The sequence below is a fragment of the Coregonus clupeaformis genome, chromosome 10, assembly GCF_020615455.1.
Source record: "Coregonus clupeaformis isolate EN_2021a chromosome 10, ASM2061545v1, whole genome shotgun sequence".
Taxonomy (NCBI): domain Eukaryota; kingdom Metazoa; phylum Chordata; class Actinopteri; order Salmoniformes; family Salmonidae; genus Coregonus; species Coregonus clupeaformis.
In genome coordinates, this window is record NC_059201.1 from 54,438,105 (window position 1) to 54,463,745 (window position 25,641).

At 42.5% G+C, this 25,641-nt stretch overlaps 1 long non-coding RNA gene across 2 annotated transcripts; it reads left to right on the forward strand.

Annotated features, from left to right (window-relative positions):
• The first annotated feature begins 16,014 nt into the window (after positions 1–16,014).
• LOC121576022 lies at positions 16,015–22,953 on the forward strand. 2 transcript variants are annotated; one of them, XR_006002404.1, is made up of 4 exons: positions 16,015–16,046; positions 21,643–21,713; positions 22,687–22,812; positions 22,932–22,953. It is a non-coding gene; the product is annotated as an uncharacterized LOC121576022 (long non-coding RNA). The 2 variants fall into 2 exon arrangements; XR_006002405.1 differs by lacking the exon at positions 16,015–16,046 and adding an exon at positions 19,739–19,809.
• The last annotated feature ends 2,688 nt before the right edge of the window (positions 22,954–25,641 follow it).

The following is a 25,641-nucleotide window of genomic DNA, read 5'->3' on the forward strand; positions in this document are numbered from 1 at the left end:
CTCATCAATCTACGCACAATACGCCATAATGGCGAAACGTTTGCACATTGATATATATATATATATAAAAAGTGAAATATCACATTTACATAAGTATTCAGACTTTTTTACTCAGTACTTTGTTGAAGCACCATTGGCAGCGATTACAGCCTCAAGTCTTCTTGGGTATGATGCTACAAGCTTGGCACACCTGTATTTGTGGAGTTTCTCCAATTCTTCTCTGCAGATCCTCTCAAGCTCTGTCAGGTTGGATGGGGTGCGTCGCTGCACAGCTATTTTCAGGTCTCTCCAGAGATGTTCGATCGGGTTCAAGTCCGGGCTCTCGCTGGGCCACTCAAGGACATTCAGAGACTTGTCCCGAAGCCACTCCTGCATTGTCTTGGCTGTGTGCTTAGGGTCGTTGTCCTGTTGGAAGGTGAACCTTCGCCCCAGTCTGAGGTCCTGAGCGCTTTGGACCAGGTTTTCGTCAAGGATCTCTCTGTACTTTGCTCCGTTCATCTTTCCCTCGATCCTGACTAGTCTCCCAGTCCCTGCCACTGAAAAACATCCCCACAGCATGATGATGCCACCACCATGCTACACCGTAGGGAGGGTTCCAGGTTTCCTCCAGACGTAACGCTTGGCATTCAGGCCAAAGAGTTCAATCTTGGTTTCATCATACCAGAGAATCTTGTTTCTCATGGTCTGAGAGTCCTTCAGGTGCCTTTTGGTAAACTCCAAGCGGGCTGTCATGTGCCTTTTACTGAGGAGTGGCTTCCATCTGGCCACTCTACCATAGCTCAAACAAGATGGCCACTATGAACCAATCAATGTTTATAGGGGTGCAGCTAATTGGTTTATCACCACATAAGTTCATATGTACAGTGAGGGAAAAAGGTATTTGATCCCCTGCTGATTTTGTACGTTTGCCCACTGACAAAGACATGATCAGTCTATAATTTTAATGTTAGGTTTATTTGAACAGTGAGAGACAGAATAACAACAAAAAAAATCCAGAAAAACGCATGTCAAAAATGTTATAAATTGATTTGTATTTTAACGAGGGAAATAAGTATTTGACCCCTCTGCAAAACATGACTTAGTACTTGGTGGCAAAACCCTTGTTGTTAATCACAGAGGTCAGAAGTTTCTTGTAGTCGGCCATCAGGTTTGCACACATCTCAGGAGGGATTTTGTCCCACTCCTCTTTGCAGATCTTCTCCAAGTCATTAAGGTTTCGAGCCTGTCGTTTGGCAACTCAAACCTTCAACTCTATCCACAGATTTTCTATGGGATTAAGGTCTGGAAACTGGCTAGGCCACTCCAGGACCTTAATGCGCTTCTTCTTGAGCCACTCCTTTGTTGCCTTGGCCGTGTGTTTTGGGTCATTGTCATGCTGGAATACTCATCCACGACCCATTTTCAATGCCCTGGCTGAGGGAAGGAGGTTCTCACCCAAGATTTGAAAGGTACATGGCCCCGTCCATCGTCCCTTTGATGCGGTGAAGTTGTCCTGTCCCCTTAGCAGAAAAACACCCCCAAAGCATAATGTTTCCACCTCCATGTTTGACGGTGGGGATGGTGTTCTTGTGGTCATAGGCAGCATTACTCCTCCTCCAAACACGGCGAGTTGAGTTGATGCCAAAGAGCTCGATTTTGGTCTCATCTGACCACAACACTTTCACCCAGTTCTCCTCTGAATCATTCAGATGTTCATTGGCAAACTTCAGACGGCCCTGTATATCTGCTTTCTTGAGCAGGGGGTCCTTGTGGGCGCTGCAGGATTTCAGTCCTTCACGGCGTAGTGTGTTACCAATTGTGTTCTTGGTGACTATGGTCCCAGCTGCCTTTAGATCATCGACAAGATCCTCCCGTGTAGTTCTGGGCTGATTCCTCACCGTTCTCATGATCATTGCAACTCCACGAGGTCAGATCTTGCATGAAGCCCCAGGCCGAGGGAGATTGACAGTTCTTTTGTGTTTCTTCCATTTGCGAATAATCGCACCAACTGTTGTCACCTTCTCACCAAGCTGCTTGCCGATGGTCTTGTAGCCCATTCCAGGCTTGTCCCTGACATCCTTGGAGAGCTCTTTGGTCTTGGCCATGGTGGAGAGTTTGGAATCTGATTGATTGATTGCTTCTGTGGACAGGTTTCTTTTATACAGGTAACAAGCTGAGATTAGGAGCACTCCCTTTAAGAGTGTGCTCCTAATCTCAGCTCGTTACCTGTATAAAAGACACCTGGGAGCCAGAAATCTTTCTGATTGAGAGGGGGTCAAATACTTATTTCCCTCATTAAAATGCAAATCAATTTATAACATTTTTTTGTTGTTATTCTGTCTCTCACTGTTCAAATAAACCTACCATTAAAATTATAGACTGATCATTTATTTGTCAGTGGGCAAATGTACAAAATCAGCAGGGGATCAAATACTTTTTTCCCTCACTGTAGATTCAGGTCTATTTCAACCCCTACAGCCTTAACATTATCCACCACATGAATTGCTACTGACCTGTAGCGCTCACTTCCGTCATCATGAAGTGCTTCAAGAGGCTAGTCAAAGACCTCATCACCTCCTCCCTCCCCGACACACTCGACCCTCTCCAATTCACCTACCGCCCTGACAGATCCACGGACAACACAATCGCCATTGCACTGCACACTGCCCTCACCTACCTGGACAAAAGGAATGCATATGTGAGGATGCTGTTCATCGACTAAAGCTCGGCCTTCAATACCATAGTGCCCTCTAAGCTCACGGCACTGGGAAGGAACTCCTCCCTATGCAACTGTGTCCTGGTCTTCCTGACGCGGCGCCGCCAGCTGGTGAAGGTAGGCAACATGACCTCCTCTACGCTGATCCTCAACACGGGGGTCCCATAAGGGTGCTTCCTCAGTGCCCTCCCGTACTCCCTGTATACCCATGACTGCGTGGCTTCACACAGTTCCTATTCCATCATCATGATCGCTGACAACGCGACAGTAGTAGGCCTGATTACCAACAACGACGAGACGGCCTACAAGGAGAAGGTAGGCACTTTGACGGCTTGGTGCCAGGTAAACCACCTCTCCCTCAACGTCATAAAAACAAAGGAGGTGATTGTGGACTTCAGAAGGAACCAAGCTGGGCACGCCACCCATGGAGTCTATCTTTGACCGATCACAGGAGGAGAGGAAGAGGATCAGCAATGATCCACAATAGACGTCAGCAACAATGAGAAGTAGGCTACACCTGCAGTCAGACTGTTACTACGGGGTGTGTGTGGATGTGGGTGGTCTTTATCTCATCTCTCACTCATCATGTCTGCCATGATCTCTTATTCCCCCTCTCTCTCCCTCCCCTTTCTATGGTCCAACAATGTGACCATTATTAGAGACTGCTGGAGGGTAATATACTGGACCGGCCTACCTTGTTGTTCAATAAAACCACTCTTTCAGGAGTGGGCGCCAGAAAAAAAAAGCAAAAAAGGGAAGAATGAGGTAGAGGCACAGCAAGCTACAATAGAGAGGAGTACTAAATAGTAGGCATTTTGAGTATGTGAAAATAGAACGTTTTGTAGTATGTGAAATTTCGAAACTGTTGTATGCTTTAAATGCCAGGATGTCATACGCATTTCGGCGTTTGATCTAGTAGAAGTCGCTGCACACTATTGAGGAAGAGAATCGTCTTTTCTGACGTGCGTTTGACAACAGCCGATGATCAGAAATTGACACGCTGCACCAAAATGAACGAATGGCAGGAGTTAACGCAATCGCGCATTTGATGACACATTCTGAATATGGAGGAGCCTAGTATGCTGATATTTCTCGCTTACTGCATTCATTTTACGAAACAGTACATTCTAAATAGTATGTTCTATGATACAGTAAGTCCACTGTAAACAGTTTAAGTAGGTAGTAGGCAAGACAGATTTTGGACATAGCCAATGTCTCCATCTGTCTTTATTTTCACCTCATGCTACTGTACATCTATCTCAGTGATGCTAAGTAGTTGAAGTCATTCAGTACTCACTTCCCATCTCATTATGATGAATCATCAATTCCTAATTACTGTTTGGTTTGTTAATTGTTTGTAGTTGGTGTTACTGTATGGTTGATTTACAGTTATGCCTCTCATCTCTCCTTCTCTCTCTCTCTCTCTCTCTCTCTCTCGCTCTCTTTGTCTCTGTGAGCTGTATTATGAGAAAAACTCATGTGGACTGAGGAGTCCAAATATTGTACAAAACATCTGAGCCTCAAGCATTAAAGTGTGTGTGTGTGGTTACATTCACAGACACAGCAATCAGCTCGTTGGGGGTGAACTGGAAGCACAGTGCTGTAGGAGGTGGGACAGAGGAGACAGCAAACAGAGACGGCTTCATTCTGGTGACAGACACAGTGAGACACACACACACACACTAACCACCATTCCCTTGTATCTCTCTCTGCTAGTCTAATCTTGGCTGGGATGCTAGTGAGATGTTCAAGTTCAACGAGGAGACATATGGAGTCAAGTCTATCACTCCAATCTCTATCACTCCAATCTCCATGTATATACAGTGTACACGTGTATCATCCCTTCTGCTCCATATTCTGTGTTAAGAAAGTTTAGTTGACGTTACTGATACCTTATCCATCAAATCATATACTTTTTCTCTCCTTCCTGTAGCTGAGGGTTTGTATCTGTGTATGTGTGCTATTGTAGTGTTCATTGCACTCTTGCTCTTTATCAGTGCCATCCAGAACTTCCCCCAAAGCCCAGAGACCTGTACAGACCAACAAAACTCACCTGCCGCCAGGTACAAACACACCTCGTCTGAAAATGTGCATAGACCCAAAGTTACACCACATGTTCTAGACCAGGGGTATTCAACTCTTACCCTACGAGGTCCGGAGCCTGCAGGTTTTCTGTTCTACCTGATAATTAATTGAGGATATTAGTATACAGTACCAGTCAAAAGTTTGGACACACCTACTCATTCAAGGGTTTTTCTTTATTTTGACTATTTTCTACATTGTAGAGTAACAGTGAAGACATCAAAACTATGAAATAACACATATGGAATCATATGTCGTGATTTTACACTTTTTTTATGGGCCTAAGTAAAGACATATATTTTAATGGTAAAAATGTATTACCTTTTAATGTGGCATGAACACAACCAGTCCTGAAGTTTTCATCTGATTGTCAAACAAATCCCTTCAAAAAGTAGGCTACCTGCTCACGTTCATATGCAGTCAATGGTTCGACCACTCCAAAACAATTCCAGCGTCCAAACACCAAAAAGTGTAATGACATTTGTCGATTGTCATTAGGCCTACACTCTTGTAGCCTGAATGAATTGATGAATTTAACACCTGAAAAGGGGCTGAAATACGGGATGCAAATACAGCTGCGTCTGTTCTGAGCTCATTGGCGTGGGAAACTGATGGCCCTGTTGAATGGTTGCAAGTTCGCTAGCGAAAGCTGAATACAGACAGAGAGCGAGGGAGACAGGCAGAGTAGAGAGATGAATGTGATTGAAAGAACCTGAACCAACCGTCACTGGTTTGCATTTTGTAGCATTTGAGGGGGCTAAGCCCCCCCCAAATTCAAAATGGATTACATAGATTTTTCCCACACCCATCTACACACAATACCCCATAATGACAAAGTGGAAAAAAATATATTATACATTTTGACACATTTTTGGAAAATGAAATACAGAAATATCTCATTTACATAAGCATTCACACCCCTGAGTCAATACATGTTAGAATACCCTTTGGCAGCGATTACAGCTGTGAGTCTTCCTGGGTAAGTCTCCAAGAGCTTTGCACACCTGTATTGTACAATATTTGCACATTATTCTTTAAGAAATTCATCAAGCCCTGTCAAGTTGGTTGTTAATCATGGCTAGACAGCCATTTTCAAATCTTGCCATAGATTTTCAAGCTGTTTTAAGTCAAAACTGTAACTCGGCCACTCAGGAACATTCAATGTTGTCTTGGTAAGCAACTCCAGTGTATATTTGGCCTTGCGTTTTAGGTTACTGTCCTGCTGAAAGGTGAATTTGTCTCCCAGTGTCTGTTGGAAAGCAGACTGAAGCAGGTTTTCCTCTAGGATTTCAGCTGTGCTTAGCTCTATTCCATTTATTTTTATCCTAAAAACTCCCTAGTCCTTGCCAAAGACAAGCATACCCATAACATGATGCAGTCAGCACCATGCTTGAAAATATGAAGAGTGGTACTCAGTGATGTGCTGTGTTGGATTTGCCCCAAAGATAACACTTTGTATTCACGACATAAAGTTAATTTCTTTGCCACATTTTTTGCAGTTTTATTTTAGTGCCTTACTGCAAGCAGGATGCATGTTTTGGAATATTTTTATTCTGTACAGGCTTCCTTCTTTTCACTCTGTCATTTAGGTTAGTATTGTGGAGTAACTGCAATGTTGTTGATCCATCCTCAGTTTTCTCCTATCAAAGCAATTAAACTCTGTAACTGTTTTAAAGTCACAATTGACCTCATGGTGAAATCCCTGAGCGGTTTCCTTCCTCTCCGGCAACTGAGTTAGGAAGGATGCCTGTATCTTTGTAGTGACTGGGTGTATTGGTACACCATCCAAAGTGTAATAAATAACTTCACCATGCTCGAAGGGATATTCAATGTCTGCTTTTTTAATTTTTACCAATCTACCAATAGGTCCCCTTTTTTGCAAGGCATTGGAAAATATCCCTGGTCTTTGTGGTTGAATCTGTGTTTGAAATGCACTGCTTAACTTGGGGGACCTTACAGATAATTGTATGTGTGGGGTATAGAGAAGAGGTAGTCATTCAAAAGTAATCCATTTTAAATTCAGGCTGTAACACAACAAAATGTGGAAAAAGTCAAGGGGTGTGAATACTTTCTGCAGGCACTGTACATAACTTGTGCCATATCTGTGGCTGAGCTTTTTTTTCTTCATATCCTCTTTTTGGAGAGGTAATGTTATGGCTATACTTGTTGACGATCAAGGTAAGATGGATGTAGCTACTCTATAACATTATCCTACTTGTGCTTGCTGAAGCTTTATTAACGTGACCTCAAGTATTTTTAAGTATCTGAAATGCTGTATGTATTTGCATGCATTTGTATGTGTTTTGTTGCCTAACAGTATTAGTGCAACAACAACCCAACCAATCTATTGGTCCACAGATAACCGGCAAATACTGGCCACATCAGACTGCAATTACTGTATGTAGTGACACCAAAAAACTATTTTTGGCCTGAATTATACTTGGAACTGCTGGATCATTACATAATAAATTACATATTTAAACTGTAATTTCATCACAGACCCTTAGTTTATCTAAATTTGACACACAAGTAAAAATTTATCTGTTTAAATCTGTTGCCTAACAAACAATTGTTCTTAGAAAGAACAGCACAAAAACTAAACCTACAGAGATTTTAGGAGGAAATCTGTCCAAGATGTTACTCTGAGGGGGGAAACACACAACAGTAGTCACTTTAGATTTTGTCACTGCTCCGTACAATCTCCATGCATACAATAAGGTCCAGTTATACACAACAACAAAATTCACCCAACTTCCACGTAAGGCAAATTTTCACTTAATCATGTGTTGATGTCAATTGGAGTCTAAGTGAAAATGTGACTTAAGTGAGCGTTAGGATTCACCCTTTTGTGATAATGTTTATGTTCTGATGTCATGATTTTACACAATTCAGATATTGTCATAATAATCAGTGGTTGTTAAATGATCGTCATGTCACATGGGATGAACAAATCAAGGTTTTGGTGTAACGCCCTGGCTCCGGGACTCTGAATATTGAGCCAGGGTTGTTCATTCTTTTGGGTGTATTTCTATGTGTTTGGTCAAGTGACTCCCAATCGGAGGTAACGAGTGTCAGCTGTCGGCTCGTTATCTCTGATTGGGAGCCATATTTAATCTGTTTGTTTTCCGTTGGGGGTTGTGGGTTTTTGTTCTATGTTCAGTCGGTGTACTGAGGACGTTACGGATCGTGTTTTGTCGTTATTTCAACATTAAAGTCATCATGTTCACTCCCAACGCTGCGCTTTGGTCCTACTTTATTGGCGATCGTGACAGAAAAACCCACCACAACGAGACCAAGCAGCAGTTGGATAACGAGTGGTGGAGCCAGAAGAGCGAAGGTTGGGAGAGGACTATGGAGGCCTGGTCCACCGAGAGGAGAGACCCCCAGAAATTTTTTAGGGGGGGGCTCACGACGTCGGGGCAGAAGGTGTACGGCCCGGAGGAGTGCAAGAGGTTGGCAGATATGGCCGCCAGTTTAAGGGGGCCACTGGTTACGAAGGGGATGGAAAGTGTGGAGGCACGGCGAGAGGTACTGGGGGGTGTTTCCAGTCCGGTCCGGCCCGTTCCTGATCCCCGTGTAGGGCCAGGGGTGTGTGTCCCCAGTGCGGTTCTGTCTGTCCCTGCTCAACGCACCAAGCCTACGGGGTGCGTCGCCAGCCCAGCTCGGCCTGTTCCTGCGCCCCGCACCAAGTCTGTGGTGCGTTTTGCCAGCCCAGCCCGGCCTGTCCCTGCTCCACGCACCAAGGATACGGTGTGCGTCGACAGCCCAGCCCGGCCTGTCCCTGCTCCACGCACCAAGGATACGGTGTGCGTCGACAGCCCTGCCCGGCCTGTTCCTGCTCCACGCACCAAGGATACGGTGTGCGTCGACAGCCCTGCCCGGCCTGTTCCTGCTCCACGCACCAAGGATACGGTGTGCGTCGACAGCCCTGCCCGGCCTGTTCCGGGCACTCGCACCAGGGATACGGTGCGCGTCGCCAGCCCGACCCGGCCTGTTCCGGCCACTCGCACCAGGGATACGGTGCACGTCGCCAGCCCGGCCCGGCCTGTTCCGGCCACTCGCACCAGGGATACGGTGCGCGTCGCCAGCCCGACCCGGCCTGTTCATGCCACTCGCACCAGGGATACGGTGCGCGTCGCCAGCCCGGCCCGGCCTGTTCCTGCCACTCGCACCAAGCCAGGGGGGCGAGTCGTCAGCCTGGTAAGGCCCATTCCTGTTCCACGCACCAAGCCAGGGGCGCGTGTCGTCAGTCCGGCTCCGGCCAGCGGGGCTAGACAGGACCGGGGGTACTTTGGGGGGTTGGAGAGGGAGTGGGGATCAGGGCCGGAGCCGCCGCCGAGGAGGTGTGCCCACCCAGCCCTCCCTTGTGTAGCCCTTGTTGAGGCGCGGTCGCGGTCCGCGCCTTTAGGGGGGGGTACTGTAACGCCCTGGCTCCGGGACTCTGAATATTGAGCCAGGGTTGTTCATTCTTTTGGGTGTATTTCTATGTGTTTGGTCAAGTGACTCCCAATCGGAGGTAACGAGTGTCAGCTGTCGGCTCGTTATCTCTGATTGGGAGCCATATTTAATCTGTTTGTTTTCCGTTGGGGGTTGTGGGTTTTTGTTCTATGTTCAGTCGGTGTACTGAGGACGTTACGGATCGTGTTTTGTCGTTATTTCAACATTAAAGTCATCATGTTCACTCCCAACGCTGCGCTTTGGTCCTACTTTATTGGCGATCGTGACATTTGGCTTGTTGTCAGGCTAATCTTAAGAAATGATAATTACCTAAAATGATGGTATCCTGATTAAAATGATCATCATCATCATCATCATATCATGAGGATGGTCATGCAGTTGCATTGACACGTCACTTGTTATGACCCCTTATGACATTTGTATGTCTTGCTTTTGTCAATGTCAAGTCTACTTTTATTACGGAAGTTTTGTAAATGCACACACATTTATTATCCAACAAGGTATTTTATTTTATTAAATTTTTACCCCCTTTTTCTCTCCAATTTCATGATTACGATCTTGTCTCATTGCTGCAACTCCCCAACGGGTTTGGGAGAGGCAAAGGTCGAGTCATGCGTCCTCTGAAACATGACCCGACAAACCGCGCTTCTTAACATCCGCTCGCTTAACCCGGAAGTCAGCCGCACCAATGTGTTGGAGGAAACACCGTTCAACTGACGACCGAAGTCAGCCTGCAGGCGCCCTGCCCGCCACAAGGAGTCGCTAGAGCGCGATGAGCCAAGTAAAGCCCCCCCGGCCAAACCCTCCCCTAACCCGGACGACGCTGGGCCAATTGTGCGCCGCCCTATGGGACTACCAGTCGCGGCCGGTAATGATACAGCCTGGGATCGAACCCCAAGCTGTAGTGATACCGCAACACTGCGATGCAGTGCCTTACACTGCTGCACCACTCGGGAGGCCGCTTAAGTTTTTACTTTTTTTTTTATGCATCACATAGTTTCAATACACATGAAAAACCCCCTGACATTATAAGGCTTTGGTGCAACACAAGATCAAAGGGACACATTTAGACAGTGTGTGTTCTCCATAGCACTGTTTTTTTTGGAGCCAGTCGAGGGAATTAAGGGTAGCCTAAGGCAGGATATGGATAAGCCATCGCATTGGGATTTACTTTTGGATTAGAAAATTCAAGGCTTATCAGCAACACACATTTTCCAACCAGGTTCCAGATGAATTGGTCACAGTGGTTACGTCTCAAATGGCACCCTATTCCCTACATAGTGCCCTATGGGCCCTGGTCAAAAATGGTACACTACGAAGGGAATATGGTGGAGGGACATACCCAGTGTGACTCAGCATTTTCAAGATCATTTTAGCTTCTAATCAACCCAACAGAGCTTTTTCCAAACTGAATATCCTACAGAAAGGCGGGCTTACAGTATACAGTGGGGGAAAAAAGTATTTAGTCAGCCACCAATTGTGCAAGTTCTCCCACTTAAAAATATGAGAGAGGCCTGTAATTTTCATCATAGGTACACGTCAACTATGACAGACAAATTGAGATTTTTTTTGTTGAGAAAATCACATTGTAGGATTTTTTATGAATTTATTTGCAAATTATGGTGGAAAATAAGTATTTGGTCACCTACAAACAAGCAAGATTTCTGGCTCTCACAGACCTGTAACTTCTTCTTTAAGAGGCTCCTCTGTCCTCCACTCGTTACCTGTATTAATGGCACCTGTTTGAACTTGTTATCAGTATAAAAGACACCTGTCCACAACCTCAAACAGTCACACTCCAAACTCCACTATAGCCAAGACCAAAGAGCTGTCAAAGGACACCAGAAACAAAATCGTAGACCTGCACCAGGCTGGGAAGACTGAATCTGCAATAGGTAAGCATGTTGGTTTGAAGAAATCAACTGTGGGAGCAATTATTAGGAAATGGAAGACATACAAGACCACTGATAATCTCCCTCGATCTGGGGCTCCACGCAAGATCTCACCCTGTGGGGTCAAAATGATCACACGAACGGTGAGCAAAAATCCCAGAACCACACGGGGGGACCTAGTGAATGACCTGCAGAGAGCTGGGACCAAAGTAACAAAGCCTACCATCAGTAACACACTACGCCGCCAGGGACTCAAATCCTGCAGTGCCAGACGTGTCCCCCTGCTTAAGCCAGTACATGTCCAGGCCCGTCTGAAGTTTGCTAGAGTGCATTTGGATGATCCAGAAGAAGATTGGGAGAATGTCATATGGTCAGATGAAACCAAAATAGAACTTTTTGGTAAAAACTCAACTCGTCGTGTTTGGAGGACAAAGAATGCTGAGTTGCATCCAAAGAACACCATACCTACTGTGAAGCATGGGGGTGGAAACATCATGCTTTGGGGCTGTTTTTCTGCAAAGGGACCAGGACGACTGATCCATGTAAAGGACAGAATGAATGGGGCCATGTATCATGAGATTTTGAGTGAAAACCTCCTTCCATCAGCAAGGGCATTGAAGATGAAACGTGGCTGGGTCTTTCAGCATGACAATGATCCCAAACACACCGCCCGGGCAACGAAGGAGTGGCTTCGTAAGAAGCATTTCAAGGTCCTGGAGTGGCCTAGCCAGTCTCCAGATCTCAACCCCATAGAAAATCTTTGGAGGGGAGTTGAAAGTCCGTGTTGCCCAGCGACACCCCCAAAACATCACTGCTCTAGAGGAGATCTGCATGGAGGAATGGGCCAAAATACCAGCAACAGTGTGTGAAAACCTTGTGAAGACTTACAGAAAACGTTTGACCTGTGTCATTGCCAACAAAGGGTATACAACAAAGTATTGAGAAACTTTTGTTATTGACCAAATACTTATTTTCCACCATAATTTGCAAATAAATTCATTAAAAATCCTACAATGTGATTTTCTGGATTTTTTTTTCTCATTTTGTCTGTCATAGTTGACGTGTACCTATGATGAAAATTACAGGCCTCTCTCATCTTTTTAAGTGGGAGAACTTGCACAATTGGTGGCTGACTAAATACTTTTTTTCCCCACTGTATTTGGCACTGGCGTAGTAACATTGCTATTTCAATTTAATGCAGTACAATATTTATTTCCCAGCCAATTTTGGCCCAGGTGAGTGCGACATGCTGTGCTGTACTGTGACACTTGCAAAAAAAGGCTGCGGCCGTGTTCATTTGCTAAGATGGTTCATTGCGCATTCGCAGTTGCCCCTCCCTCGCATGCCTGCCTCACCTGGGACTACTTAAGAGATTCCTGTTTTACTACAGTCAAAAGGCGATAATAGCCACAAGGCTGTTGACAACATGACTGCAGTTGTTTATTAACCCATAACAGCCTAAGCCGTGTCTAAGCTAAATGGAATTGTTTTAATCATACAAAGGATCATTTAGCTATTTGATTTTGAAGACCCCTTAAAGTATAAAAAATAAATGTTGGACTACAGGGGAAAAAAGAGGACTGAGCACTCCCCCATTCTCATCGACGGGGCTGTAGTGGAACAGGTTGAGAACTTCAAGTTCCTTGGTGTCCACATCACCAACAAACTATCACGGTCCAAACACACCAAAACAGTCGTGAAGAGGGCACGACAAAGCCTATTCCCCCTCAGGAGACTGAAAAGATTTGGCATGGGTCCTCAGATCCTCAAAAATGTATACAGCTGCACCATCGAGAGCATCCTGACTGGTTGCATCACTGCCTGGTATGGCATCTGCTCGGCCTCCGACCGCAAGGCACTTAACAGCTTCTACCCCCAAGCCATAAGACTCCTGAACAGCTAATCATGGCTACCCAGACTATTTGCATTGTTGTAGCATCTCTGTGATGAAATCTGTAGGGCGCTTGCCATCCTCCTGTCTATCGCTCACACCCCTCACACGTAAATTCGAAAGACGGGATCTAGCCTTCAAATTTCTGTTTTTCTCTTTAAGTTCCTTGATTACCTTTTTCAGTTGGAGAACATTCCTTTCCAGTGTTGTGATCGAGTCAGAGTAGCCATTAGCCGCCGTCTCCAGGCTGGTGATGCGGCTGTCAAGTGGCGCCTCGTGATTGGATCTAGCCTGTTCAGTGGTCGTTTTCAGCTCCTCTCTCAGCTGGCTAACCTGGTTTCGTAGCTCTGCTGACTGCATCTCTGCTTAATTTCAATGAATGCCTGTAGAACAGCTTCTTGTCCAGTCACCTCGGCTCTGCATTGTTCAGCCATTGGTGTAGCCTCATGGTCCTTGGCTAGGCTAGCTGGTCTTTTAGCATTAGCCTTAGGCTGATTCTTGCGGTTGGTGCCTGACATTGTCGACAAAAAACGCCCATATGTTTTGGAACAAACTAATCAAATATTTAAACATTCTGGCGAGGAGCTCAGAAAAGTACGTCCTCACATGGCGCAGCTCCAAGCACTCCCCATTCATTTTTTCAAATGGTACCAGGGACCTTCAGACGAGTCTTGTGAGGCCTGTGGACGTCCTAGAGCAAAATAAGTCTCACCTTTCCATAGAGGGGTCATTTTAGTGTGTAGATCAAACTGTTCGGATGCAACAGACAGAAGTTGGCAGATCGGCTGTCCCCAGACGCTTATGGGGGTCGTAGATCAAAACACCATTGTGTTCGTGAGAGTCTCATCTTTCCATAGATGGGTCAAACTGTTCGGAAGCTACAGACAATTTTGTGAGAAGACTGATTTTCGGGATGTCTCATGGTCTGACAAACACCGCTCTAGCTCAATTCGCGGCCATTTCGCCGACACAGGCGGTGAACCCACTTCTGAACCCACTACAGTTGGGACACTTTTTTCGGCTATGAACGCAGCGTGAACCGGCAGGATTAGCCCATTGGTTGTTGTGTCATCTCGCATGGGCAGAGGAACGCGCCCTCCATCTGTAGATGATTGCCAACAAACTTGGTGCTTTTCGTCAGTCATTAATGATTTACCATTGCTGCAGCACAGGCAATTTGAAAAATAACGTATTAACAGACGCATCTGCAGATACATATACCGAACACATATACAGTATGTGTATCCTACACTCAGTGGACAGTTTATTAGGTAAACCACCCTGTTCACGAAATGGTTTGCTCCGACAGACAGTGAGTCATGTAGCCGTGGCTTGCTATATAATAATAAAAAATAATAATATGCCATTTAGCAGACGCTTTTATCCAAAGCGACTTACAGTCATGCGTGCATACATTTTTGTGTATGGGTGGTCCTGGGGATCGAACCCACTACCTTGGCGTTACAAGCGCCGTGCTCTACCAGCTGAGCTACAGAGGACCACATATAAAGCAGGCAGACAGGCATCGAGGCATTTAGTTACTGTTGGATTGAACGTTAGAATGGACAAAATGAGTGACCTAAGCAACTTTGAGCATGGTATGATCATCGGCCGGTTCCAGTATCTCAGAAATGGCCAGCCTCCTGGGCTTTTTACGCACGACATTGTCTAGGGTTTACCAAGAATGTTGCGATAAACAAAAATCATCCAGTCAGCGGCAGTTCTGTGGGCGTAAACAGCTCGTTGATGAGAGAGGTCGAAGGGGAATGGCAAAAATCGTGCAAGCTAACAGACGGGCCACAAACAGGCAAATAATGGCGGTGTGCAGAACGGCATCTCGGAACGCACAACTTGTCGGTCCTTGTCACAGATGGGCTATTGCAGCAGACGACCACACCAGGTTCCACTGCTATCAGCTAAAAACAAGAAGAAGTGGGCACGTGATTGCCAACACTGGACAATTGAGGAGTGGAAAAACATTGTCTGGTCCACCGAATCCCAGTTCCTGTTGCGTCATGTTGATGGCAGAGTCAGGATTTGGCGTAAGCAGCATGAGTCTATGACCCCATCCTGCCTGGTGTCAACGGTACAGGCTGGTGGTGGTGGTGTAATGGTGTGGAGAATGTTTTCCTGGCACACGATAGGTCCCTTGATACCAATTGAGCAACGTTTGAATGCCACACCTTGTGGAATCCATGCCTCGAACAATACAGGCTGTTGTGGAGGCAAAGGGGGGTCTGACCCGGTACTAGATGGGTGTACCTAATAAAATGTGTTTATCATATAGAGAGAAAGAGAGTAAATTAGTTTATGAATCTTATGCTGGATGTCTCCACACATCCAATGTACAACAATTCACACAACAGGAAATGCTTCTCTCTCTCTCTCGCTCTCTCTCTCTTGCTCTCTCGCTCTCTCTCTCACTGTTGTGTGTGTAAATGGATTTTCACAGTGTGACGCCTTGACGAGTTCATTTGCTTTAAGGTTACGACTGAGAGGAATTTAAGTAAACTGAACACTAAAGCAAGTCAAGCATCGTGTGTCGGATGATAAATGTTCGGTATTTCTCTCCCACCTACTACTTCGGAAAGCGAACGGCAAGGACAGTATACAATGCTGTTCTAAGAAACAACTCCCTATGGATGGACCCGTAGCTTTACCAATCTGTATAACACTTAATTTATAATAATGCATTATAATGCAGTTATAATGCATTGTAAGTATGTTATCATCTTTATTCTGATTTATAACAGCCATGTTGAGTCAGTTGAAAATGCTCATACATGCTTATAACTAGTAATAAATCATTATACCTGTTGCAGTGGCGGTTTTACACGGAGGCCGGGGGAGGCCCGTGCCTCCCTGGAAATGTCCCTGGCCACCCCTGTGGCCCCCCCGTGCTGACCAAATAAAAAATTATGAATTTATAACTATTTTACACGCGAGCGCCAAAAGCGGAACTAATGCAACGCTCTACACGGCAACGTTCTACACGGGTAAATTAGAGTGGCGCACCCGAAGGTCGAAGGTAAGCAAAACGATTTAATATCATAAGTGACTTGTTGTTCTTGCACATAGCCTACATGTTCCTTTTGTTCCTCACACATAAATCAAATCAAGTTTTTAAATGTCTGGTCTCGATTTGTTTAGAAATGTAATCATATCTAAGCAAACTCATCGAAGCAGAAGCAAATATCCAAATGTTAGTAGGCTATCCTTGCTAGGTCTACACAATGTTGTGATGTTAACCACGTAACTTCATCCGTCTTGGCTGTTGCATCGCGATAACAAATACATTTTTAGTAAAGTAATCAACAGGTTATCTGCCAGTGTTAAGTAGGGAGGGATGGTTAGGTAACAAAATGTAATGCATGCCCCTACGTTTTTTCTTCTTCTAATAGTTATCATGAAACGAGGAAGGGACATAAAGTCATTTTTTGCCCCAGCAAACAAAAAAGTTAGATAGAGTTTATGATTTTATTCTTTTGAATTATCTCTGCCAAACATCTATGTACTACAAATCTTCAAGCTCCACAGATGTTTTATGGCATCCACTAAACCTCTTTAGATATTTGTAAATTATACAGTGTGATACCTTTCAACGAAAGTTTATTTTATTTTTTACCAACTATGATTTTTCCTTTTTAAAACAAGCAAAGCAAGAAAAAAAGAAACAAAATCACTCCAATCATTGCACACTTGTGTCGTTCAGACTTTGCAGGTCCAGCTTTGACATGATGATCTAACTAACACTAATATTGTAACTAATATTGTAACTGAAATATGTATGATCCTATGATGAGCGATTGCTTACTTCCCTTTCACTCTTAAAAATTACTGAAAAAAAATGTGTATAAAAAGGTATATGTAGTATATGTTTGTTTAGTGAGCATTCATGCTGTCATTTTTTCTAATGTTAACTATGGTGGAAATGTGCTGTCCTAAATGGACTTGCCCATATATGTTGTAAAGCCTTTTTTTGTACACCTGCTCATCAACTGACAGTGAAGTACACAAAGACACAGACACACACACACACACACACAGACACCTGTAATATTCTTGTTTTCATGTTGTTGCTGATATCCATCAGTGTTGTTCATATTGCTACATTGTGTTGACATGATTGTTGCTTTTAAACGAATGTTAACTTAATGTTTATTGTCTGCATCCTATTGGACTACTGGATGTTAATGTGTAACGCGTTTCCCTGTTTATGTGCTTTAGCAATACTGTATGTCAATATGGTCATGCTAGTAAAGCCTCTTTGAATTGAATTTCTTTTCTGATTTGGTTTATTTTACCTAAATGGATACAGGGTAGTGTGTTTTGTTTATAAATCACTCAGAAAGTTTTCTTTCTTAAAACAAAATGTGGAATCAACTGTCCACAGTAGTGGGGCTTCCATAAATAGGAAATGGCACATTGTTGTACCCTTTGTTGTATCCTGGAGTTTTGTTCACATTGAATATGAACCCTGTATTTGTACCCTGTACTTTTTATTTTATTTTTATTTTTTTATTTTTTCATTTTTATGGCACTATCTCTCTTGCATCTGCACTCTTGTACAAAATACGTGTTATAATAAATGTCATATGATTTTAAAGTAAAATAAAGTTTATAATCTTTGAATATCATGTGTTGCCAGTTTTTTTATGTGTGCCCCCCTGATTAAACACTGGCCCCTCCTTGGCCCCCCTAGTAAAATGTGTCTAGAACCGCCACTGACCTGTTGGCTTTCAGTAAATTGTTACTCTATTCTGTAACACTGTCTTATCTGCAATACCCAAGAGAATGAACACTGTATAGCAGCGTATTAACCAAAGCAACACAAGCCCAATTTATTAAGCATACAGTTTAAAATAATAATGAACCAAGCAATAAGTACACTACTGGAATATTGGAATCTTTCACAACCTAATAAAAACCTTATTCTCCTGAGTCCCTAAACTCCAAGAGCAGAGTTCTCAAAGAATAATGCATTATTCCACAGTATATTGGTATTTATGTTGCCGAGCACTTTCTGTAGAGCAGAACTCCCTCTAGTAATTCAAAGGCAAGAAGAGAGAATAAGATAAATCCCTGTGTATCGTTGAGATTTAAATGAAGATTATTTAGGGCCCCGTGTAGCTCAGTTGGTAGAGCATGGTGCTTGCAACGCCAGGGTTGTGGGTTCGATTCCCACGGGGGGCCAGTATGAAAAAATAAAAAATGTATGCACTCAGTAACTGTAAGTCGCTCTGGATAAGAGCGTCTGCTAAATTACTAAAATTTTGTAGAAAGACACGAAGACAAGAGACCCAGCAGGCTAGTCTCTTTTTATTGCCATGTAACTGTTATGAGTGTTGTATTGTCAATTTGTTTTCTACTGTATTTAAACGGCACTTTAAACATGTACATGATCCTGCAACAAAATTTCCACATGGGGACAATAAAGTCAGTAAAGTAAAGACTAGCGAAGGGCCTATTCAGACTGTTCTTCCTGATTCTGGTGCGAGTCATCCATCCTTTAGTGGTGAATCTTAAAGTAACTGCCCAGTGTTTCCAGATTTCTATGAAATATGACCTATAAATACTTCCAATATGAGTTAAATAGTTTTCCTTCAAAAAATTGTAATTAAGTATGTAAAAAGCAGCTTTTCTGTGTTGAATGGTGTGGGCATACCCCAACAACAGAATGGTGTGGGCGTATACCAGTCTTTAAAAATAGTCATGGAAGACCACTAATTGGCCAGCTCATCCTCCTCAGAGAGATGACATCTTGTTCTATGAGTAATTAGCAAGCATTTTTTAAACGGTCTGTTTGAGATACAGGTTTGAGGTGGGTTTTTTTAAGTGTTTTTTCTCCAATTTATACTTAGGCCACAAATACGATTATAGGACGAGTCAACAACTTTTAAAAGTCAGATTTTCACTGGGAAGTTACTTTAACTTCCACTTAATAAGTCAAATTGTAATGTAGTCATGCATTGATGTCAGTGTAAGACTAAGTTAAAAGTTTGACTTAAGTGGAAGTTAGGATTCACACTTAAGTTTGCACCTGTCACTTTTTATAGCTGTCTTTATTTCTACTTCACTTTATTTGTTTTACCTTAGTTCTTCCCTTTCTTCATTTTGTATTCCTTTGAAGTTGTATTCCCTCTGTCTTGTAATGTTATTCATTGTGATCTAAAAGGTCAAACTGATCTTAAGTCAGTACTCCTACTCTGAGACACTTTATGAATATGGTACCAGATTTCTTAAAGCCTGGTCAATGTGGCAACAGTCTGACACATACAGTAAGACCATTCTTTCCTCAAGACGGTAATGTTATTCACAGGCCGCATCTTGTGTGTGTGTGTGTGTGGATGCTGCGTCTCAGGAAGAGACGGGGAGGAACAGGAGGCGCTAACAGACGACTGGCCCTCATCTACATCTAATGTCCTTGCTATCCACTGCATATTCATACAAATGGCATACTGTATGATTCTGGTTCATTTCCAAACCAAATTTCAATCACGAGGCAACTGTTTTCAGTGTGCTACATCTGTGGATGTGCCATTATGTGGCCAGATATGAAACAGAATAAATGTGTAGTTTAATATTAATAGAAAAGGGATAACTCATGCAAACCAAAAATATTCAAAGAGAACAATTACACATTTTGTTTTATTCATCTTGATGAGTTGTATGAATAAATGTATTGGTTTGCAAAATGCTGCTCTTGACAGGTGATCTCGACGGTTGGCTATGACTTAAAAATACAATCCAAGCTGACCAATTCAACTGATGTGGTGCAAATTATTGACAATGTAAGTCTGTTGAATGCAGTCTCCATTTAAAGTACAGAAATCCATCTTATGAATGTGGAGGAATAACCTATTACAGTATGTAGAGTAAATCATATAACTACAGTGCCTTCAGAAAGTATTCATAGCCTTAGACTTATTCCACATTTTGTTGTGTTACAGCCTGAATTCAAAATGGATTAAATATATTTATTTTTCTCACCTCATCTATACACAATACCCCATAATGACAAAGTGAAAATATGTTTTTAGAAATGTTTGCATTTATTAATTGATTGAAAATTAAATACAGAAATATATTGAGTCAATACTTTGTAGAAGCACCTTTGGCAGCGATTACAGCTGTGAGTCTTTCTGGGTAAGTCTCTAAGAGTTTTCCAAACCTGGATTGTGCAACATTTGCCCATTATTCTTTTCAAAATTCTTCAAGCTCTGTCAAATTGATTGTTGATCATTGCTAGACAACCATTTTCAGGTCTTGCCATAGATTTTCAAGTAGATTTAAGTCAAAACTGTAACTCGGTCACTCAGGAACATTCAATGTCTTCTTGGTAAGCAACTCCAGTGTAGATTTGGCCTTCTGTTTTAGGTTATTGTCCTGCTGAAAGGTGAATTTGTCTCCCAGTGTCTGTTGGAAAGCAGACTGAACCAAGTTTTCCTCCATGATTTTGCCTGTGCTTAGCTCCATTCCGTTTCTTTTTTATCCTGAGAAACTACCCAGTGCATAACGATTACAAGCATACCCATAACATGATGCAGCCACCACTATGCTTGAAAATATGGAGAGTGGTACTCAGTAATGTGTTGTATTGGATTTGCCTCAAACATAACACTTTGTATTCAGGACAAAAAGTGAATTGCTTTGCCACATTTTTTGCAGTATTACTTTAGTGCCTTGTTGCAAACAGGATGCATGTTTTGGAATATTCTTTATTCTGTACAGGCTTCCTTCTTTCCACTACAATGTTGTGGATCCTTCCTCAGTTTTCTCCTATCACAGCCATTAAACTCTGTAACTGTTTTAAAGTCACAATTGGCCTCATGGTGAAATCCCTGACCGGTTTCCTTCCTCTCCGGCAACTAAGTTAGGAAGGACGCCTGTATCTTTGTAGTGACTGGGTGTATTGATACACCATCCAAAGTGTAACTAATAACTTCACCATGCTCAAAGGGATATTCAATGTCTGCTTCTTTTATTTTGACCCATCTACCAATAGGTGCCCTTATTTGCGAGGCATTGGAAAACCTCCCTGATGTTTGTGGTTGAATCTGTGTTCGAAATTCACTGCTCGACTGAGGGACCTTACAGATAATTGTGTGTGGGGTACAGAGATGAGGAAGTCATTCAAAAATCATGTTAAACCCTATTATTGCACACAGAGTCCATGCAACTCATGTGACTTGTTAAGCACATTTTTACTGCTGAACTTATTTAGGTTTGCCATAACAAAGGGGTTGAATACTTATTGACTGAAGACATTTCAGCTTTTCATTTTTTATGAATTTGTACGAAAATCATTGTGCTTCTTCACATGAAGGTGACATATCTTGAGCATACATTTGCACCATATTCAGTAGTAGGCTATACAAGGCCTGGAAATGGAACCACCGTCATATTTAATCCAAGTTGCTAATTCTGAAGGACATCTCTGCTATTTCTGTTTAAAAAATGCAGTCACAACATGTTTTCTGTAAAGATGCACATTTAGGCCAATATTAGCTAAAAACGTGATTTATTTATTTAAACTTTGAGGACAGAAGGATAAAAGCAACATAATATTCAGTGCTGTCTAATTTGAATGAAGCCTGTTTCTTTGGGATGTTTTCTGTCCTCAGATACGGAAAGCTGTGAAAGCCTGTTTGGAGATGAAGAGAGAGGACCCAAGGAATGTCCCAAGAGACTAAGGGTATATCCTATATGTGTAGGCCTACCTATGTTAGCAAATGTTATATACAAAAATACAGTTAAACATCACACACAATGTATAAACCTATTACAACTGGAGCAGGCCAACACTGCTGAAGGTCTGCTGGTTGTGCAGGGTTCTGTTTCAGCCCAGCAATAACACACTTGATCCAATTTAGCAAATCTAATGAATGTGCGATTGCTAGGCTGGAATAGAAGTCTGCTCTGCCAGTAGATCAGGGATCAGTGGAGTAATTTTGGCCACCGCTGGTATTGAGTTTTTCTTCCCACTTGAAATGATGCTTTAGTATTAACAGCCTACTGGTTACTACTCAATTATCTATTGTTGTTTAGACTAAGATGTCTAATCTTTAGATACGAGTTAGCTTATTTGTATATTTTGAAGTGATGAAGTTTTGATCGTCTCTCTCTCTCAGTATATCAGCTATGTAAATACATTTTATCATATGGCATGCATCATCAATTCGGCCATACACTCAAAAAATTAGGGGTTCAACAAGGGTTCTTCTAAGATCCTCAAAGTTCTTTGAAGAACCTTAGGGTTCTTGGCACTGAAAATGGCCCCCAAAAGGTTCTTCCAAGAACCCCATAGGAGGTGGGGTTCATCGAGAAACCTCCTTAGTTGGTGGGGGTTCTTGCAGGAACCTAACTGACCAACTGAAACATTTGGATTTGAAAGGACAGCAGGTGCAGGCACTTAACTGAAAAATGTAAAGATCTCCTCAATTTAAGATAAGGTTTGTCCCTTGTATGATCTAAATTGATATTGTTTTATGATGATAACATCTATCTTTTCATATTTGTGCAAATCTTTCTAAAACAGAAAATTGACACAATTAAATGGATATCAATCAAAGAATAGATAAGAATATGTAGGCTATAAGAATATGTTGAAGGCTAGCTTTATTGGATGCAGATGACTGAACTGCTCACTTTTGTGTCTGTGTCTGCAGGTATACAGACGAGGAGGCATACAAAGGTATGTCAATTCGTATTGGTATGTTATGTTGATCACATTTCCCATCCTCCTCCCTTACCTCTTCAATGAATTTCCCATAGGCCTCTACATTATGGACAAGGTATGTGTATGAAAACTATTATCAAAACATTCACATTCACCACATAAACCAAGGTATGAATTCTGTCGTGTGCATGTTTTGTTAATCATCTGTATAATTACAATTTTTTGGATTCACAGACTTCACCCTCCCTACACCTCTGATGAATATAACAGGAAACCTGTTCAATCACCATGCACTGCAAAATCATTCTGGCTATGGATATGGAGAACATCAACACATTAACATCAACACGCCAGAGGATATACACATTGGACATGGGGCACTGCTGGGAGTTTACCTCATATTTGGATTTTAAATTCTGCTTCCCCACAAAAATCATAATAAACACTGAGAACTAAAATATTGTGTTATTGTTATTATTGTTATGTGTATTATTATTATAATTAATAAAAATATATTATTATTAATAAAAATATTATAATTAATAATAATATTATAATAGGGGGGGGGACATAAAAAAATGTCACCCCAAAAGGTTATTTGAGGATCCATTAAAAGGGGTTCTTTGAAGAACCCTTTTTAAGGGTTCTTCGACAAACTTATAGGGGTTCCCCCACAGTTTCAATTTGAAGAACCCTTAAAGGATACTCCAGGAACCTTTTCTTTGTAGAGTGTAGCGTTCACATTTGTATTCCTAGTCATTAGTAATCAAGCTCCACACAAACAGATATCAATGGAGCACACAGATGACCGTATTATCACATTCACATGAATTATTAGAATATTACATACAATTCTGTATTAATATCAGTGATGTATTGGTAAAAAAAGGTGGGTAATAGGTAAACTATAAACTCCAGTGGGCGTTTGAGATAAAATGAACAACCACCGATAAACAAAAACATATGACATTTTTAGAACTGTATAGTTTGCATTTTAACAGATTTTTTTATGTATGCCTAGGCCTGTAGGGAAGGTGATGTTCATATTGAAACATATCTTTTTTTAAAGTTCCTAACTTGTTTGATAAGAATACAGACCCCACATGACGCCCAACCCCAAGTTTGAGAACCACTGTACTAACCTCTCTCTCTCCTTGCTTCCCCTCTCTCTGTCTCCTCTGCTTCTCCTGCATGCATTGCAGCCTGCCTCACCACTGAGCGCCACATCACAGTATGTCTCAGTAACCTACTCTCTGTAAAGCAAAGTCATGAGAACTTAGTAGCCTATATTTTGCTCCTGCTGAGGAAGGCTCTGTTTAATGTTAGCTTCTTACTTCATCCTTCTAGCTGGCTAAGTTATACTAGCCAGAGCCCTTGAACATTACGCAATAGAAGACTCTGCAGACTACCCAGCTGACTGACTGTAGGTATCTATAAGCAATTATTTACCAGGTGGCGGATTAGCCGTTTGAGAGTGGTGAATGTGCTGCTAAAAAGGCAAATCCGGGAGGCAAATCCGATGGACGCAGGCTAACACAACAAACAAACCACTATTCATGATTCCACACGTTAGCAAAGAGGCAGGCGTGATTAGAACTCAGTCAGATCAAGAATATAAGCGTTTGGAGCTTTGATCAACGCTGGGAGCAATATTTAGATGTTGATCCGTAATTTATTTCCTTTATTGTGTAAAACATATGTAATAAATCTTTTGATTTTGATTAGAAAAAAATTACAGAGTTCGGTGCCCTCATATAGTTATGGCCCTGGTTGTTCCTATAGATAGACAGTAGCCTACATAGTTGCTCTATGTATCACTGACCATAGTCAACCTTTCAGGTCAATAATATGGTGTTTAAATTAACATATTGTTGGCTTTATAATCGTGAGAGAAATTGAACTAGCTAGTTGCTAGCTAGTTAGTTATACCTAGGTAGCTCACAAGGTTAGCTGACTTTTCTCAAAACGAACCTCATTGTGTCTAGCTACTTCTTGTCCCTCGTGCTAGCCTTTACAGCCAAATATCACTTCAGAAACGTCAACATTAAAAATATATATATTGATATGGCCGGCATTGTGGACGATTTCTCCCCTCTTGCTGCAGCTTCAGCGCATCTCGAAATAACAGAGAAATGCCGTCAAAACCAGCTTGCAGCAAACGTTCTAACATGTTTTGTCACCAGTGCTTTTTTGTTTTGTTAAAATAAATTGTGCTCACGCAGTGTTGCTCTTACGACACTAATCTGGTGAGCATGCACCTTTGGAGCTCCGCCCAAGCAAGGCATTTGATTGGTTTGACGTGCTGTGAGGTGTCACTGATTTTCACTGGGTTCCGACCCCTCTTTAGCTGATTTCTGCCATGGAACTTCCCCAGGCTTCCCTTTTTTGGTTTGCAATGAGGCTACCCTAACCCTAACCTTAACCCCTAACCCTAAAACTAAACCTAACTCCTAATTCTAACCCTTAACCCTAAAGCTAATTCCAACCCTAATTGTAACCCTAAACCTAACCAATAAGCCTAAAATAGCCCTTTTCCTTGTGGGGACCGGGAAAATGTCCCCACTTGTCCAATATTTCCTTGTTTCACTATCATTGAAGACTTCTGGTACACACACACACCCACACACACACACACACACACACACACACACACACACACACACACACACACACAAAGTATATGATACAAAGTATATGATGCCACCTAAGGTATGCCCACAGAATTAATTTAACAATAGGACGGTTTCCTGCACACAGATTAAGCCTAATCCTGGATTTAAAAAGCATTTTCAATGGAGATTCTCCATTGAGTTAGCTTTTTAGTTCAAGACCAGGCTTAATCTGTGTCCCAGAAACGTGTCCCTATTAGTATTGTATCTCTTCGGGCCGGTTTCCCTGACACAGATCCCTGACACTAGTCATGGACTAAAAAGCACTTTGAATG